The sequence below is a fragment of the Teleopsis dalmanni genome, chromosome 2, assembly GCF_002237135.1.
Source record: "Teleopsis dalmanni isolate 2A chromosome 2, ASM223713v2, whole genome shotgun sequence".
Classification (NCBI taxonomy): Eukaryota; Metazoa; Arthropoda; class Insecta; order Diptera; family Diopsidae; genus Teleopsis; species Teleopsis dalmanni.
In genome coordinates, this window is record NC_051847.1 from 196,856,970 (window position 1) to 196,876,051 (window position 19,082).

The window sequence follows — 19,082 nt, forward strand, 5'->3', positions numbered from 1 at the left end:
ATCCGAGACCTATCAAAGTGAAAATACAACAAGATCCGAAATCTACTAAAGCACCAAAGTTACAACAATACCGAGATCCAAGTCCTATCAATACAACACCTAGCCGAGATTCACAGCAACCACAAGACACGCTAGAACACATCGTACAACAACAAGATCCGAGACCTATCGAAGTGAAAATACAGCAAGACCCGAGACCTATCAAAGGAAAAACACAGCAAGATCCGAGACCTATCAAAGTACAAAAGTTACAACAACTACAAGGTACACAAGAGCAAATAGTACAACAGCAAATAAAATTTATTGAAACACAACAAGGCCAACAGGAACAATTACCATACCAAATTAAGGAACGTTGTCTCCAAATAGATGACAAAGTCAGCACAGAAAACCAGCAACGGCAAACGAAAATTTGTTGTACAACCCAACCGGAGAACGATCAGATTGTCACCACAGCCCAAGACGAATTTTATAAAATATTCAAAAGTCCGAAGAAACGTTACAGAAGCCAAGCACTATAATTTACGACCCAGAGCATGGAAACCACAGATTGGCGATATGGTTTTAGTCAAAACACATCCGCTATCCAACGCTCAGGCTCATTTTGCTGCAAAACTAGCCCCAGAACCACCGCACGCAGAACTTTGGAAACGAATACAGAGGGACGCTCAAAAGTTAAAACGGGGCCGTCGCCGTGTTTGTTATGTGCAAAATCAGGAAAAAACATAAGGTGCTCATAGCAAATTCTGGTGCCATCCGGGTCGTTCCCCTTTCCAATGAAGGGAGGGAGTGTGACGATTTTTTCCAACACGTCACAAATAAATTATGATAGTTGAAAATAGCATGAAGTGATTATAGTAAACAAATAAAAAAAACCCAACAACAGAATTAAACTATTTTAGTCGAAACAAAATATATATATAGCATGAAGTTATTATTATTATTGTAAACAAACAAAACAATAGTATTAAGCTATTATTAGTAAAACCAAACCCACGGAAAAAATATTAGTTTAAGCTATGAAAAAATATATAAAGTATTCATAAAGTAAAAGGAATTATTTTAGAAAGTAAGATAATAATAAGTAATTATAAATTATCATAGAATTTAGTTATCAAAATTAAGAGAAACAATAAATCTCTTGAAAATACAAATTAAGTAATAATACTTCCGATTTCTTTGAGGGTAATTATTTTTGCCAAATTTTAATAATAAATATGCAGCGAACAACAATAGCAGAACATAGCGAAATCAGTAGCAATAACAACTTAGAAGAAAGCTACACAGTATGCACTCAGAAGTCCGTTATCCCGTTCTATAAAATCCGTATAAAAGGAGAAGCAAAGTAAAACACAGGGACTTGGCCACAGCACTTCGAGCAGTGCACATCACCAGAGGGACTTGGCCACAGCACTTCGAACAGTGCACATCACCAGAGGTTCAATCACAGGTCGTGAAGCAGAACACTTCACAAGGTAATCACAGAGGTAATTATTAAGTCATAGAACTGATTCCTAGCAACACAGCCCTATCGGTAGTGTTGTTTCCTAATCCCACAGTGTAGCCCAGTCGGTAACACTGAACCTAGCAACACAGCCCTATCGGTAGTGTTGTTTCCTAATCCCACAGTGTAGCCCAGTCGGTAACACTGAACCTAGCAACACAGCCCTGTCGGTAGTGTTGTTTCCTAATCCCACAGTGTAGCCCAGTCGGTAACACTGAACCTAGCAACACAGCCCTGTCGGTAGTGTTGTCTCCTAGCCTACCTTTAGTCATTCTTTTGTGTTCTCTTATTTACAGGAGTTATATTAATTGTCCGTATTTATAATTACAATAAAATATCATTAGTACATAAGTATAACTATAAATATTGTAATAAATTTATTTTGAGAAAAATAATAAAAACCACGAAACTAACGAAAATAGCCCGTTTTTTAATTACGGAACGATTCAGGGTTACAGAGAAAAAATATTCTTGTAACGACTCTGGGATCCGGCGAGAAAAACCCCGGCTTGAGAAAAAAAGGTTCTTTACAAGATGTATATATAAACAAAAATCTGGATTTTACTACATGACAAAGATTTTGTTTCTTTATTATTAAAAAAAAAAAATAAATAAAAAATAAAAAAATCAAATATTTTACTTACTTTTATTGAAATTACAAAAACCTCACCCACCACCAATAATCATAATAAAATATATAAATTATTTTTATGCTGGCCATGGTTGACCCGCATAAGTTAATAGTTAAGCTGAGTCTGTGTAATGAAACAAAATGAAAAAATAATCATTTTTACCTCAACAACTTTGTGCAATGAAATGAATTCGTTATAAAAAAGTACATATCTGTCAGTTTGTATCGATTTAATAAATTACTAATGGCAGGCAAGATACATTGAAGGCGCATATAAACACGAGTAGCATCAAATGCCTCAAAACGAGCTGTACAAAGGCTCACACGCCCATTAGAGATATTTATGTGGCACTGATATCGTTAAGATTTTTGGGCCCCTATAATTCTATTGCTTTCACTCTGCGTTGTTGTTGTTGCGGACTGTTGCTGATGTGTGGCGTGGTATTGTGTGTTGTTCTACTACGTACTGTGCTCTGTGCTCTGTGCTCTGTGCTTCTGCTACTGTTCCTCTAACTGCCGCTGATTTTCTTTTGTTGTACCAGCTCAGATTACAGAAGTTAAAAGATGAGGCAAAAAAAAAAGAAAAAACAACTCATAGTTAATTTAATTTTTTTGTTATCTGCATCCGTTATCTGTAGATGCGACAAATGCCATCAGCTGCTGCTGTTTGTTGCTATTGCCGTGGCTATTGCTGTTGCTGTTACTGTTGCTGTTGCTGTTGGCACCAATAACGAAATTCGAGGCTCGTAAACATTAAAAATTTATTGACAAATAACACGCGACCTCTCAGGTGCTCGTCGTCGAACTACGGCTTTAATCTGCTGTTGAGGTGTAACTCTGTCGCAGGCTTACAGACTAAGGCTACTCTTATTGACTGGTAATTAAAATTTATTACATCGAAAATTTGCTTGTAACTCTGTTATAAAAATGAGGTTAGAAAAAGATAAACCGGCAAATTCTGCAATTTGACATTTTTATGCCTCTTTTTTTTTAAATTAATTTTTTTGCTTAAACTATCAAAATATTAAGAAAAATTAATTTTATAAAAAAAAAATTGTAAAATCAATTTTTATAAAACTTAAGCACATAACGTGTGAAATTAAATAATTTAATAATAAATAATTTTCAACCCTACAAAATTGTAATCGCAAACATATGCACCACTCTTCGGCACGCTTGAAGGTCTGGGAATTACTAGAGAGATGAATAGTTATTTAATCAAATTCTATTATAAAATTACATTTGTTAATAGTTGTAGGGTAGTTTTAAGCTACCATTTTAATGAATTACAAATTAACCCATGGCTATTTTTTTTCTGTTTATTTCTCATGCACCCGCGTTTAAATATTATTTTTCATACAAAAAAGAAATTAGTTCACATACCCAATGTTTCACTGTATTTTGAATACATTTTTATTTTTTTTATTTATTTTAAATTTTTTGTTTTTTTTTCACTTTTTAATTGTTTTGACTGTTGTTTGTTATTTGTATTGTTGTTGTTGTTACTGTTGCTGCTGCAACAATCATTTAAAATCACTCAAATGCAACGCCGCACTTAAAAATGCATTTCATTTCGATGCTGACAAAAAAAAAAATTGTATTGCCTGCCTGCCTCTTCCTCATTGTTTAGGGCGTAAATATACAGAATGGCTATAAGGAAATTGCTTAGATTTGCAGTTAATTTTCACGCATTTTCATTTAAATTAGAAAAGCAAATCATTTCAAATGAAAAACAATTTAATTTTAATGATTTGGCATTTATTTCTTCGACGCTTTTAAATTGCATTTTATTATTTCCTTCACAAATTTAACCATTTCTGTTTAAAGTTTAAACTTCTTTATCTTAAATTCACTTAGTAAATAAGAAAATATTATCATATATTACAGCAAATATATAAAAATTATTTTTTAATATTTACACAATTTTTTGCAAATTTATTTACTGCGATTTTATGTGCAATCTTTTGAAATAAACCGCGTTACTTAATGCTTTTTCCTAACCGTAAGTTTTATTTTTTACATTTTGCGGAAAAAATTTCTTTGACGAATTTGAATCAAGCTTAATTAATAAAAAAATATTTATTTGTTTATTTAGTCAAAGTGAACATCATAATTTTTATGTATCATATTTGTATAAATTTGCAACAGTCTGTGATGTCACTTCATGGCTATATAAGGGATATAATATCAAAGATATTGTTATGTTTCCAGCACAAATTTGATTGGTTTTGGATTTTATATCATCGTTATCATCAGCGTTACAGTTTGGGGTAAGCTTTAGCTGCATCAAACAGCTTTCTCCATTCTGCTTTGCATGTTGCTTTAGACCTCCAGTTTTAGATACTCATTTTTCTAATGTCGTCTGTCACTCTGTCCAGCCATCTTATACGTGGTCTAACTCTGCTGCGGTCATTATACGGTGTGACATGTAGTATTCGCTTTTGTGGTCGGTCTATCGACCGGCATTCTCATGACGTGTCCTAACCATCTTAAGCGCTGCGACTTTGCGTACTTTACAGCATCTTCAACGTTAGAAAGTTGTAGTATCTCAACGTTCGTATATCGACGAAATTCTTCGTGGTTCAGTCGGATAGGACCATATATCTTTCTCAGCACCTTCCTTTCGAATGTCAGTTCCATTTCTAAATAGAATTCATCTCTCTAATGTTGACTACTAAATGATTTATATTTTTACAATTTTATATTTCAAATGACAATTGTTTGTGTATTTTATTTTTATTTTTAAGTCGTTACGTCGAAATTATTTAAAGTTTTCACCAAGAGAATTCCTAATAGTGTGCTTATAGACTATTTGAAATCCTCCTGATAGACCTTTAGTATCTTAATAAATACTATAAATAGTATCTATAGTATCTTAATAGACTATTAGTATCTTAATAGACTATTAGTATCCTAAAAGACTAAAAGTGAATTTCGTGTGCTGATTAAGCATTACGATCCCAAATCCACGAATTGAGATACGAACTGCTACCCCATCCAGCATATTCTCCACATTTAGCCCCCTGCGACTATTTTCTGTTTCCAAACCTAAAGAAATAGCTGGGCGGTAAGAGATTTGAGTGGAATGAAGAAGTCATTATTGAAACAAACGCGTATTTTGAGAGCTTTGAGAAAACCTATTATTTGGAGGGAACAAGAAAATTAAAAAAACGCTGGACTAAATGTATCGAGCTAAAAGGTGATTATGCAGAAAAATAAAATGTTTATTTGCTTTGTTTTATTCAAAAAGTCACTAACTTTTCAAACCGCCCTTGTAAAATTTTTCAATTGCTCACCCTTATCTGAATCCAATTAATACGTTACTTTATCCTGTTGAGTTAGGAATAAGAAATACTCAACATATCCCACACTTCATATTCGCAGCATTTCATTCTCCCAGTCAAAATCGTATATCATTTACTCTGTGGTTCCTTCTCATTGAGATGGCATGAGTTCTTGCACTTAATATAATTTAGTTTAAGATTTAGATATGTCCATTCTTTCTAAAGTTTTTTTCATCATATTCTGCCAACTAAAATCTTATCGCAATTGATCTATGATCTTATCCCACCACGTTGGCACGGTTCTTAATCTTTGATATATATAAGACTGAATCTGTCATTATTTGTTCCAAGCATTCATTCCCTTCCATAATTGTATCTTAACTTTTAACAGCAACAGTTTTTTAATTTTAGTACTTGTTATTTACATACGTTTAATTTATTGAAATTCTTTTGTTTCACAATGATATTCCTATATTCAATTCTAACCCCTCTCAAACTCTACTATTGTCATAGTTCAGTGAACTGTCTGTGTTTAACTCATTTTATTTAGTTGGTATAATTTGAACGTAATTTTTACTTTTGCAGCATAAAACGTAATTTCTCTACGCTGATATGCAGATTTATCACTCGAAGTATACATAATAAAATAAATTTTCTATCTAATCACTTGTTTAAAATAATTTAATGCGCTCTAATTTTCCAAACACAAAGTAAAAAACCACTCGCATAACAAAATAAAATATAAATTTATGTAAATTAAGAAATGAATAGAATAGAATAGAACAGAATATGGTAGAGTAGAATAGAGCGGAAATTAGATTATATCGCAAAATAATATTAACAGTAGCAAACAAGCAATTTAAAATGTGGAAAATTCTCTCCATAACGGTAATGCGTTAATGATAAAAAAATGCATAACGAAAAATAAAGAAAATCTATTGAACAGATAAAATACACACAAAATACTTACAATGTACCATACCTACCACCACACAGAATAAACTACACCATATAAAGCCACTTAACTTACAACACTAGCGAAAAAAAATTTCCAGCACTTAATGGGTGTAAATAAATTTAGATATAGCCAGGCCATGCAACAGCCTATCCACATTAAGATAGATAATATTGGATTAGTAGCGCTATCGATACGCTTAAGGCAAAATTTTTGATTGGTTGCAGATAAGAAATCTCAAAATTAATGTTGCTAAAAGAAAATTGCATTTAGATTAAAAAATTCGTTGCGGACTTAATAAACATAACAAAAAAATAACTAAACAAAAAAATAAAAAAACAAATAAAAACAAAAAAAAAAAAAGAGTAGCTAAGTTAGTTTGTAAACTTTAAATAAATTGGTAAGTAAAACAAATTTAAAACAAATTTGTTAGAAATTTACACGCAAACAATAATTTGCCAAAAGTGTTTAAAGGCTTTTGCAAAAGGTTGCAGCAACAAAAATGTGTTGCCTCAGCTGTGTGGCGAATAATGTACTGTCTGAAATGTCTGCGTTGCAGTCTAACGAAAGACTTAAGCGCCATACTTGGTGTGTTTACAAACAATTTTAACGCCCATTACAAAAAGAAATTTTTTTAATATTTTTTTTTGTGTATAAATTTTTTATATATTTTTTATTTTGTTATTCAAATAAGTTTTTTTACATAAAACAAAAAAAAAAAAGAAAAAATTATAATAATGTTTTAATAAAAAAATATGACTAAATTTTAGTTGTATAGAATATGATTATACATCGAACAACGTTAGTAAAAATTTAAAATTACACTTAACACGATTTCACGATTTTTGAACGCGCAAATTATACAAAAAATAATATAGAAAAAAAAAATGAAACAATAATAGAAAACAAATAAATAATTTTGAACGGTCATAAGTAATCGTAACTTTATATTAGAGCTTTTGTAGGTTTATATAAAAGTTTACATAGGTACAAACTATACAATTACCAACGCAACGAAGTCAACAAATCATAAAGCCATATTTCTTTCTAATCGTTTCTAGTTCTTTATTTATTTTTAACTTTCAAGTAACAAAAAAAAAAAAATTGATACAACGCTTGACGGTTTTGTTGTACTGATATATATGAAAAAAACAAAAAAAATGCATTTTATATACTATGTATCATTAAATGACAACTAAGCTAATTTTGTTTAAACTATTTTTAATAAATAACATGAAACACAACAAAAGTTTCTTGAACTCGTTTGAAAAGACCAATCAGCAAGATAAGCATCACTCAATATCAATTGATTGCATTAAACTGTTTAAGAATATGACAAGCATAAAATAACTCAGATTTGTTTTATGCTTTAGTGAATTGAAACCTAATGTGACTCATTTAATAACAACATTTTATCATTTATATAAAGCACTGAACATTGCATGATGTTAATATATTTTAAGTTAATGTATACATATATGAAAAAATTGAATTAGTTTATCTGTTATCAATACTTACTTATATTAACTAGCAATTCTCAAAAAACTTGATTTAATTATTAAATCAACAGATCCAAACTAAGATATCTACACTACACAAACTATATCATCAAATCCAACAATTAAAAATTGCTTATAACATGTTTCCACTGTAGCTAAAACTACTTTTGTTAATGAAATAAAAATTTGTTCGTTTTCATTGGTGAAAGTTAATTTATGCATATAACATAGCTAGTTCGTTATTATTTTATATATAACAGATATCACAAAAATTTAAAATTTTGCTAATATCCCTTGTGAAAAATTTATTTTTAAGAGTTGCATTCGAAATTTTTGCCTTAAATCAATTGATTAATTTATAATGAATTCTTTTATATATTTGTAAGGTAAATTATCGTCATTAGCGGCCTTAGTGAGCAAAGTTTTGATCTTAAATAAGGTATCGATATTGTAGCAATAGCTTTTTTATCTTTATCTCAACACGGCTTCTCCACAAAGTATATTAAACTGTAAACTCAAGTAAATAGAAATTTGCTATTCGTTTACGAATTGGCTATAAAAATAAAAGATCTATGAAAATTTGACATATAGTATATTATTGTATTAATAAACATTATTGTATTATTGTATTGTTTTAATTATTATGTTGAAGCTGTTTTGAGCTAGTGCACTTAAACACTTGTACTCTTTTTAACTCGAGGTATTTTCAAAATCCCTCTTTACACCTTGACTAGATTATTATTTATCCCCTACTATTGTATATGGTTGTTTTAACAGACAGATATCTACTATTCGTATATGGACTAGCTGTGGAACAAACTTGCACATTTTTTACTGATAATGAGAGATTTCTCCATATTGTATTTAGTAGTATTTGTTGAAGAAATAGAAAAATATAAAAAGAATTCTAGTGTTCGTTCTCGAACTAGCTATAAGAATCTTTAAAAGGTTGTATATATCCTAGCCCTAGTCAGAAAATATATACTAGTATACGACAGAATATCTGATGTTCATTTACAGATTATAATTACGTTATAAAATTAAACGAACAACTATAATGAAAGAATCGAATGTAAGAATCGAAGTTTGCAATGTAAGCTATATAAATAGTTTGCTTAGATTTGTTTTTTCAACTGTTTTCTCATAACTAAAACAAGACTTAAACATTAAAACCAGCTGAAGTAACAAGTATTTTTATTTCCATAAATAAAAATACGTTCCAGATTACAATAATTTTGTTATCTTGCTCTTATATCAATTGTTGGATTTCGTAGATAAAAGACTTGGTATTGATATATCATAACAACACAAAGTTCTCTTTATAATTTAGGCTGCACGATTTCGACAAAATAGAGAAAATACCTGAGCATAGCCAGGCAATACTGGGCTGACGAACCTCAATGTCAGATTTCTAGGTTGACTTGGCCGAACTTAGACAAGAAAAGAACTAGTCAGCTACTTCAACTAAGTGAAACCTGCTCAGCACTACGGTATCTGTGCTGACGGGACACTGGGTAATAGGAAGGCACGCTATGAGACTGGGTCTCCCCTTTATTGACTTTTGTCGAGGTTGTGGTTCTGAGGATGAGGAGGAGACTGTACTCCATCTCATGTGTCAGTGTCCTTCCCTAGCCAGAAGAAGATTAAAAACCCTTGGATATCCTTATCTAACTGACCTGACTGAATTGTCATCCTGTAATGTTAGGGACCTAGCCAAGTTCATAGAACTGTCAGGTTGGTTTTCCTTTACCTAATAGGAGAGTCGTTACCTTTCTTTCGACGTTGAATGTATACTGATTGCAATCTTTATACAAATCAACGTAACTCCTGTGGTACCACAATGGGCCATTATTTGTGCTTAAGTGGGATTTTTGAGATACAAGGCCGCCACTCCAACCAACCAACCCTATATAATTTGGACTGAACGATTTCGACAAGATATAGAAAAAACAGAGGAGGAGAATGAAAGAAAGAAGAACTTCTCTCTCTCTCAAGTGAATATCTTAAACGTACTGTAATCTTTCGTATCTAATGGTTTTCTTCTTACTAACATTTGTCAATATATACTCTTAGTTATGTTTATCTTTTTGTTAAAAAGTCTAATCCAAAGCATTTACTTAATAATTTACATTCTTTCATGTGTAATTTATTCACATCATAAGTTAATATTCATTGAATTTGTATATCAAATTAGGTATCAGAAATATCTTAAAGTTTCAATGATTTGCTCCTACTACTCACTTTAGTAAGAAGCTATCGCGTTGAAAATAAATGCTGATATTATGCACATTTCCATAAAAAAATGCACGCATATCATTGCTTTTTGGCCTTTTCATGAACTCTGCATTTAAGTCATTCGCATTCAGTTTATAAAGTAACTTTGTTTATCTAAGCAAGGCAAGAGTAACCAAGTCTTCTCATATACAATATCTGTAATTTCAGCTCAATGATTCTTTACTTTATGCCACAAAAGTACATCTATGTCCATTGTGGCTTAGTAGTGGCTAGGCGTATCTTATAATAAAAAAGCTTCAGGAAGTCAAAATGCATTAAGATTCTTCAACTTGTTAGGAAAATAAAATCAGAAAATTTTATTATGTTTGCAAATATAACCTATTCGCTCCGACAATATTTCACTGTTTCTTCAAACATTTTATTTATGATAAAGTAGCGGAGCCCACGTTGAAACTTAAGATTTTTCATTTTTCTTTGTTCACTCGGAAAAGCCGTTGCTGTCTATCCCCTGCCAAGTAATCTGTATTGTGTATTGTGTATAGTGTAGGTGGTGTTAGATTAATGCATTAAGCTGCTGTAACAATAAAATTGATAAAAGGTAATAAAGTTTTGAGGAAATATGGAAAAAGTATGGCTACATAAATGAATAATTGGTATTTTAGATTAGCTATTTTACATATTATGGATAACGTGAAAACAAAACTGATTGACTCAAAATTTCCGACACGTATTTTTAATTAATACGAGTAACATCAAACAGTTATCTGCAAGATATTGCTAATAAAAAGTTTCTTAATTGAATTTTAGAGATATGAAGTTTATTGTGTGTTGTTAAAAAAATTTCTTCCTTTTTATTCGTATTTCTGTCTAAAGTAACTTCCCACACATATTCACAATAATCTATCTATTAGTACTCTATACTGAGTAGTAATAAAACATTTTTATGAATAAGAAAAAAAAGTATTTTTAATTGTTGTACTTGAAACTACAACTAAATTTTCATTTGAAATTTTATTTATAAAATATATCCTTAGTACTATGGTTGAAGTACTAAACTTAAATTCAAACATTATAATTGTTAAACTGAATATAAATTTCTCTGACTCATATAAGTATAAATCGAGTTCACATATATTACCAGTAACCCCAGTCATGCATACCAGTAACTTTTCAAATAAGCTTCATACCGAGCCTTAACTAAATCATAGATAGTTTACTTTACTATAAGTGATATTAAGTACATTGTCTGAGAAAACATATTCTTCAAGCCAAATATTTTGAAGCTGTAAAAATCTCAAGTATGAGTTGGCTAGTACAATCCGAGTAACTATCGCCTGCATATGATATTTAACCATCGATAACGTAACAGTAAACAATATTGCAAAAGAGGGTGCACTTACTCAAAAGGTTCTAGACTCTGAATCTTTTTGCGTAACATCTAGTTATTAGACTATATCAATAGTTAGAAACATCACATAAAAACTGTTTGCAAAAGGCAAATTCCAATCATCTGAGTGATTTAAATAGATGATTCAACTCCACAACAATAATGTTAGGATTTCTGAAGGTAAAAATATTTGAACTCAGATTGATTACATATTTCTTATCTGGACATGCTACTGTTAATTGTCACCTTTTCACAATGGGACTAAAGGTCCCAAAAAGAACAACTGCAGTTTCTTTAAAAAGCAGAGTAAATTTATGCTGAACAATTTTAGAAAAATTCCAATAATTTCAATACTCAAAACAATTCATTCCAATTATGAATATGTATCTCAGACTAAACATACTCCTGAACTCAGATTAATTATGCATTTCTGAATTAGATATGCTTCTGTTAACTGCCACCTTTCTAGATGCGAACACCTGTCAGTACCTGCAGATTTGATGAAATCCGAAGTGAAACTACCAGTAATCTTGACTGCAATTATGAAGTCCAATAACTCTATATGCTACAGTTATGATCCTATATTAAGTAGTGGTATTACCATAGGATCTAAGTGACTTGGTTAATTGAACTGTCCATTACATAATTCAATGTAAGACTGTACGGATCTATTAAACTTTATGAGATCTGTAGTCTTCAACCAAGAGATATTATTAGCCTTAATTTATTTGGGTTAGCTGAGAACATTTTTTCCAGGAATAGTTATGGTAGCCTCGTTGTATCATTATTCCTTTTAATAATAAGGAATAATATAAAAGCAAGTATATTTAATATATTAAAGTACATATGATTTACGTACCCACTATTATTTTTAATATATCAGAACATACTTTTAGTTTTCTGTATCGCGTATGATATTGTGATAAACTTTAATACCATGACAAGTGAATTTTTTCTATACTTTGTTACGAAAGCTCAAGAACTGGTTCCTCCAATATTTATCAATATATTATGTAGGAGAAGAAAAGACTGAAAGATTATTGAGAAAAGTGTTGTGTACTTCCACAAAGGCAATCAGATTAATTTCAAATGAGTGACATATTATATTATGTTGTATATTATATTAGAATTGTTGGCTATTCTATATCCTGCAGATAAATACCGTTTTTCCAAATGCAACAGATATAATTAATCTTTCAATAATGCATACGACTATGTATTTTACATGATCTATTTATTCATATAGCTTATATTTGTAAAGTTATATATATTATATGTGTATAAATGTATATATATACGAATATGATGGATATATTTACATATTTTTATTATTTCTGTCATTCCGAATGACATTGTTCTTTAAAAAGAATTTTCAAATGGCATTAGATATAACGATACTACTTCTGTCAACGCCCTCGGCGAGTTTTTTACCCTGTCTGGCTAGTTCATCGGCACTGCAATTTTGCTTAATATCGGTATGCTTCAGGATTCATATTAAGTGAATAGATGATATCGTTTAGCTATCGTGATTGTAAGATAGCCTTCATCAACCTTATAGTATAATGATTATTTAAAAAATACAAATGTAAGATAATTAGAATTATATTCAGAGCAAAATACCAGCTTCAGTGTAAAGTCATCCTTGTGGTTTCTAAAAAAAATGTGCCAGTATTTAAATTTAGTAACAATTTTTATAATTTATTTAAAGAGGTTTTTTCGAACAGTAGTGAACTACAACAACAATAATTTTATTTTTTTTATATTATTTTAATTAACTGCATTTTTGGCTAACCATACAGCTATTTCGAGTACTGCCAAATATCCATCATTTTTAAGACTGCAAGTACCAGGAATCGAACTCGGGTCCTGCCAAATGTGAATCTTTATTTATAAATATATATTTATACGAATATCATAGATACAATTGCATATGTTTGTTGTTTCTCAAAGTAAGGAATTCTATCTCTCGTACACATAATGGATAGCGTAGGATGTAATATGTTAATCAGGAAAAAAACAAACATTTTTTCTATTTAAGAAAATGGAATTTTAACTAAAAGATTGCATTTTAAATATGGGCAACATTAATTTGATTATTTAGTTGATCATTAAACCAAAAATACTTAAATGGCTCTAAGTACCCTGAAAGGATTTAAAAATAAAACATATATAAAACTAGCGCTTATTTAAAATGACTAAGGCTTGTTCACTTATGTGAGTTACATAAAACGAACTCATTAACCTGAAATCGTGGCATAAATAAAAAGCTATCATCATTTAAATGTTGTTACCTACCACAGATACAACACGAAACAGACACCCCCCGCATGCCATACACCATACACTATACACCATACACCAAACGCTAAAGTGTAATATCTTCAAGAAGAATATAACAAACTCAAAGAAAATTATTTGATAAGTAGAAGAATTAAGATCAAGCATAAAATATTGCACGTTGTCGTCAACATTTTCCTCAACTGCTGGCAACAAACAACTGCTTCGTCTATGTCATTAGGAGGAATTATACTGTAAGTACTCGTACTGCAAGCCAAACAAAAGGTGTATATGCATCTAATCACATGCAAGGAAGCAGGCAGCAACGCTTAGCGTTTAAGTGCAGCTTTGGAAATTGTTATTTTTTGCTTAACGCTATCTAAGGAGGAGCGAGCGCATGCGCCACTGTCGTTGCAATTGTCGTCATAGTCATCGACATCGACATCGTCGTCATCGTCATCGTCGTCATCGTCATCAACAACGACAACGACATCAACAATAACAACAACATCGTCATCGTCATCGTCAGCTTTGTTGAATAGCAATCTGCACTATTAAAACCGCTTTAGTGCACTTCATTCAATCTTTTTAATAGCTGGAATAACAAAGTATAGTCACTCACATTACAATTGATGCCCGTTGGTTGATGTGATGCAAACGCTGATTTTGATATGTTGCAAGCGAAACGTAGGTACATGCAACAGAATGGATCAGAAATGCAAAGCCCATACAGAAACGTGCATATCTTTGGCGATGACGATCTCTTCGTTCGATCATTATGATCATTAAATTATTTTGATGCTTATACCATATGATGATATGTATGTATATATACGAGTATATATATATATATATATATGTTTGTCTATCTGTTTTTCTATCTATTCTATTGCTAGTTTTACATGGCTATTGTTTTCTTTAGCATTTAACTAACTTTAACAGCTCGATTAAGTGTTGTTTTGTTGACTTTTTATACATTGTATATACATATGTATATATATATATAAATATATATTAAAAGTTCAGTTTAGCAAGTTCAGGAAAACTGTTTCGTATGCATTTTTCTTTTCATCTTGATTTATTGAATATTATTTTTAAAACGACAGCGAACGTTTATAAATTTTTTTCTCCTTTTTTCTGCATAAACATATATATACATAAATATGTGTAGTATATCTGTATGTGGTTATAGTCGTATATATTTATATTCTATCTATCATCTTTGAAGTCGTGGACAAAAGTGACAATACCATTTTTCATGTTGCCGTACTGCGTTACTGCGCCATTGTGTACTGCGACTTATGGTGTTAAGATTGTTTTTACGTTCATGAATTGTTGTTGCTAAAAGGAAATGCAACAGTAATTGCATGACATTATATCACGATCAATGTAAGGTTAATACGCGTATTCCACTTCTCATTTTTTCTTTTCCAATTCTGAACAAGTTTTTATTTTGATTTCATTTGATATTTATAGACGATTTTAAGGCAAGTCTGCAAAAACTACTACTTATAAATAGATATCCTTTATATAGCAATATCCTTTTTTAAAATATAATGTATTATTCGGAAAACATTAATAATATTATCAAATTAAAAATCATTAAATGAAGCATCTAGATAATCTCGTTGTTGGAGAACTTAGCAATGTAATTAATGAGAATGAAAATTAGGATTGGGAATTGGTTAAAATATAGTAATTAGTACAGATCCAAAGTTAATATGTACTAAATATTATATTATATCAAACTATTGTAAAGAGTTTAATTGTCAGAAAAATGCTTGTAAAGTATGTAGTCCAACAATAAGTATTTTTAACAGCACTTTTGTACATTATATCTACTTAACATAAACCTATATTTAAAAAATGTCTCAAATAAAGGCAAATATATTGGCAAATATTCCTAGCAGAAGAAAGTCACCAGAACTTTCTTCTGCTAGGAATATTTGCCAATAAAGAATAGAAACTTTACTTATAAGTCGTTGAATCTAATTTTAATTATTTTACATTTATTTTGATTGAATAATCATTAAGATCTAGTACTAAAATTGAAGTTATGCATTAAAATTAATAGATATACTATATATAAAATGCCCCTACTCCACGCATGCAAACAGTCAGCAATGAAGTTAGGTTCATAACGATTCTCATAAAAATCGGTAACATGGTTCACGTCACGATAGGTACTATTGTGTATATTGTCTGTAAAAACATATACTTAAAGCAAAATCTTTTGAAGTTTTAAAAATGTTATGAGTTGAATAGTATATCAAAATAATGCTTATCTAGATGCCTGATCATGAGCGATTTGACGGTAACGAAACATTTAACAATTTTGCAAACGATTTTATTTTATTTTTATCTTTCTTTATTTTTATTGAATAATCTATTAAGGTCAAATGTTTCTAAAAACTGTCTTACCATTGTGATAGCTAAACGATATTAGCATCTTTTTTTTATTAAAACATCTATTATAAATCCTGGAACATAACGATTCTAACAGACATTAATGTTCCGATGAACTACCCAGACGTGGTATTAGGCTCCTGGGAATCGACAGAAGCGATAGCGTTATATCTTACACCACCTGTAACTTTTTATTAAAGAATAATATCATTTGAAAGACCAATTAATCCTTGTCAAACGATGGCACTTGACGTTTAAGCTAATGCCCTTGAAACTTGATAGGAAAAACATAATAAATTTACTCAGCTTACTGTGCACGACATATCTAAGTTGGGCTTAATACCCAGCTATGTTGAAAATATAGTCTATCTTATCAATATTATAGAGGTTGTTACGCTAAAGAAAAAATCTTAGATTTCTTCTTTGGCTGACACCGAGACTACTGTTGTGTCTATATTCTCTATATTTTGTTCTTTTAGCTGTTTCGTTATGGATTTAGTATCACAATAAACAAGAAGGTCTATGCGAGTTAATAAATTGGTCTATTAAGGGGTTACTGTGATCTTTTAATATTCTACATATTTTTTTCTTTTAGCGGTCTCGTGTTTAGATTTGGCATCACATTCAACAGAAAGACCAAAATGAGTTGTTAAATTGGTTAGTATCTGTTAAGGAATTGGTATAGTCTTTTATATTCCTCATCAATTTTTTTGTCTTTTAGCGATCTCGTATTTAGAATTGGTATTACAATATTGATAATTGAACTATTGGACTTGTTACTTAGTAGAGTTAGTTAGTTAGTCTTTTAAGGAACTAGTATGGTCGCTTAATATCAAATCTGAGTAGATGAAAATTCTTATCAGATTACTAGACTCATCTACTCCAAATTTGGCGAAATTCATACCAGTCAACCAATCAACTAAAGTAGAAGCAACTCAGTACTACAACATCGCTGCTGTTGTCTACCCTCTGACGACTTTTGTCGGTGTTGTGGGTCGTCGGATGACGAAGTAAGTGTTCATTTTAAAATATTTCAAGCCCCTTTTCGAACTGACATAGTTAAATTATAAATTAAAATTTTTTTTAAAAAATTTAAATTTTCTAAATTATTGACACAGTCACGTTTATAAACTTGTCAGCTGGATTTTCTTCTAATTAAATGTGGAGGTCGCGTCTTCTCAAAGAGATGCTGTTTGTGCATTAGATATTTTGGACTTATATCTTTATGTTGGTTCTTCAGACCTCGCATATAGATTGGTGTTTCATTCGTAGTATCACATCAGACTTTTATTTATTGTTAAGTGGCACAAGACTGTCACTCAAACCTAATCTTGCCTCAACTATACACCGGGGCTTCATTTCATCAAAAATAGGTGTTTCCCATATACAATTTTTGTAACAGTATTAACTGCCTTCACTGCTTTCAAATGTTATTTTATTTCTTTTTCTCCAGCCTTTATGTTGTAGTTAAAGATTTTCTAAAAGTAAACTACACTCTTTATGTGAATATTGATTTAAAGGAAAGCATTTTCACAATAAACATAAAAGAATTTATGGATATCTTATGAACTCTTCAACAACTCTTTAAACACTAATTAAATTGAGTAATGTTTGTTGATCTTTACAACACTGGCTTGAACGTTTATGTGTACAACTAAATTAGTGAAATATTCATCATAAAATATATAAGAAAAGAGAATTCCATACTGCTAGGAATGTTAAGATACTACAAAAACAGCGTAATTATAACAATTATTTATAAAACCTTGTACAGAACGCAATAAAAGAAAATTACTTAAACCGTCTTAAGAATTTATGTGAAAAGGTTCTTTTACTTATTTTCCGGCTGACTTAAATAGAATAGAAGCAATAGAAAGCCTAAACTTATTGTTTGCTGCCATCTATAATATAAATGTTAATAATGTTGCTGCGTACCAGTTAAATAACTGAAATAGCTGCTAAACAGACTGGCTGGCTGACTGACTGACTGACTGACTGACTGATAGACAGACAATTGGTGGATATTCGAGTATGTACCATATGATGGGCTGATGGATGTTTGAATGGGTGAATATAGACCTCCCATTGCGTAAAATTTCTATACAAAATATAATAAACCTATATGCGTACGAGAGTACATAATGAAGCTTTACATAATGAACCAGCATATATTTATGTATATTAATGAGTGATCTATATACATATGTGTGTATATATGTGAGCATGTTTAAAAAGTACTTTCTATAAGATTTTATAACGTAATTATGATACCACTTTTATGATAAATATGATGAAGGCACAAAAGAATGCGCACTTAAGTTAAGACACGGCTACGAGAAAAAAATTCGAAAAGAAAAGGTCGTTCTTGAACGATTCTTCACGCCCGTTTATAATTTGTCTTTATTTGCTGCCAAGTGAGTTATGCTATTAAACTTATAATAAACAAAAAAAAAAGAAATAGAGAAAAAAAACAGAAATTAGGCCTTTAAATATTTTTTGTTGTAATTTTGTAAAAAATATGTACATTAGTTGTATTATGGCTTGATTTAGGAACATGTTGCTTGCTGCTTGCTGCTTGTTGCTTGTTACACTTCTTATGTTGCTGGGTCGGTGTAATTAATTGCATGATTATTGCTGTTGTGAATTTTTGTTGATTTTCATAGAAATTTTATATATTTTGTTTTTGCCTTGTTTTTAAGTTGATTTAGTTTTTTTTTACAACATTCTTTTTCCAAGTATTTACATTTATTTTTGGACTATGACTTACATACAGTTCAGTTTACATATTAAGTATAATATACATATATACAATATATTCCCAGCTAATTTGGGAGAGCACAAAAATGTTCCTGTTTCGCTTTTTGATTATTGTTAACGCTTTGTTGCATTTTCTTGGCATCAAAG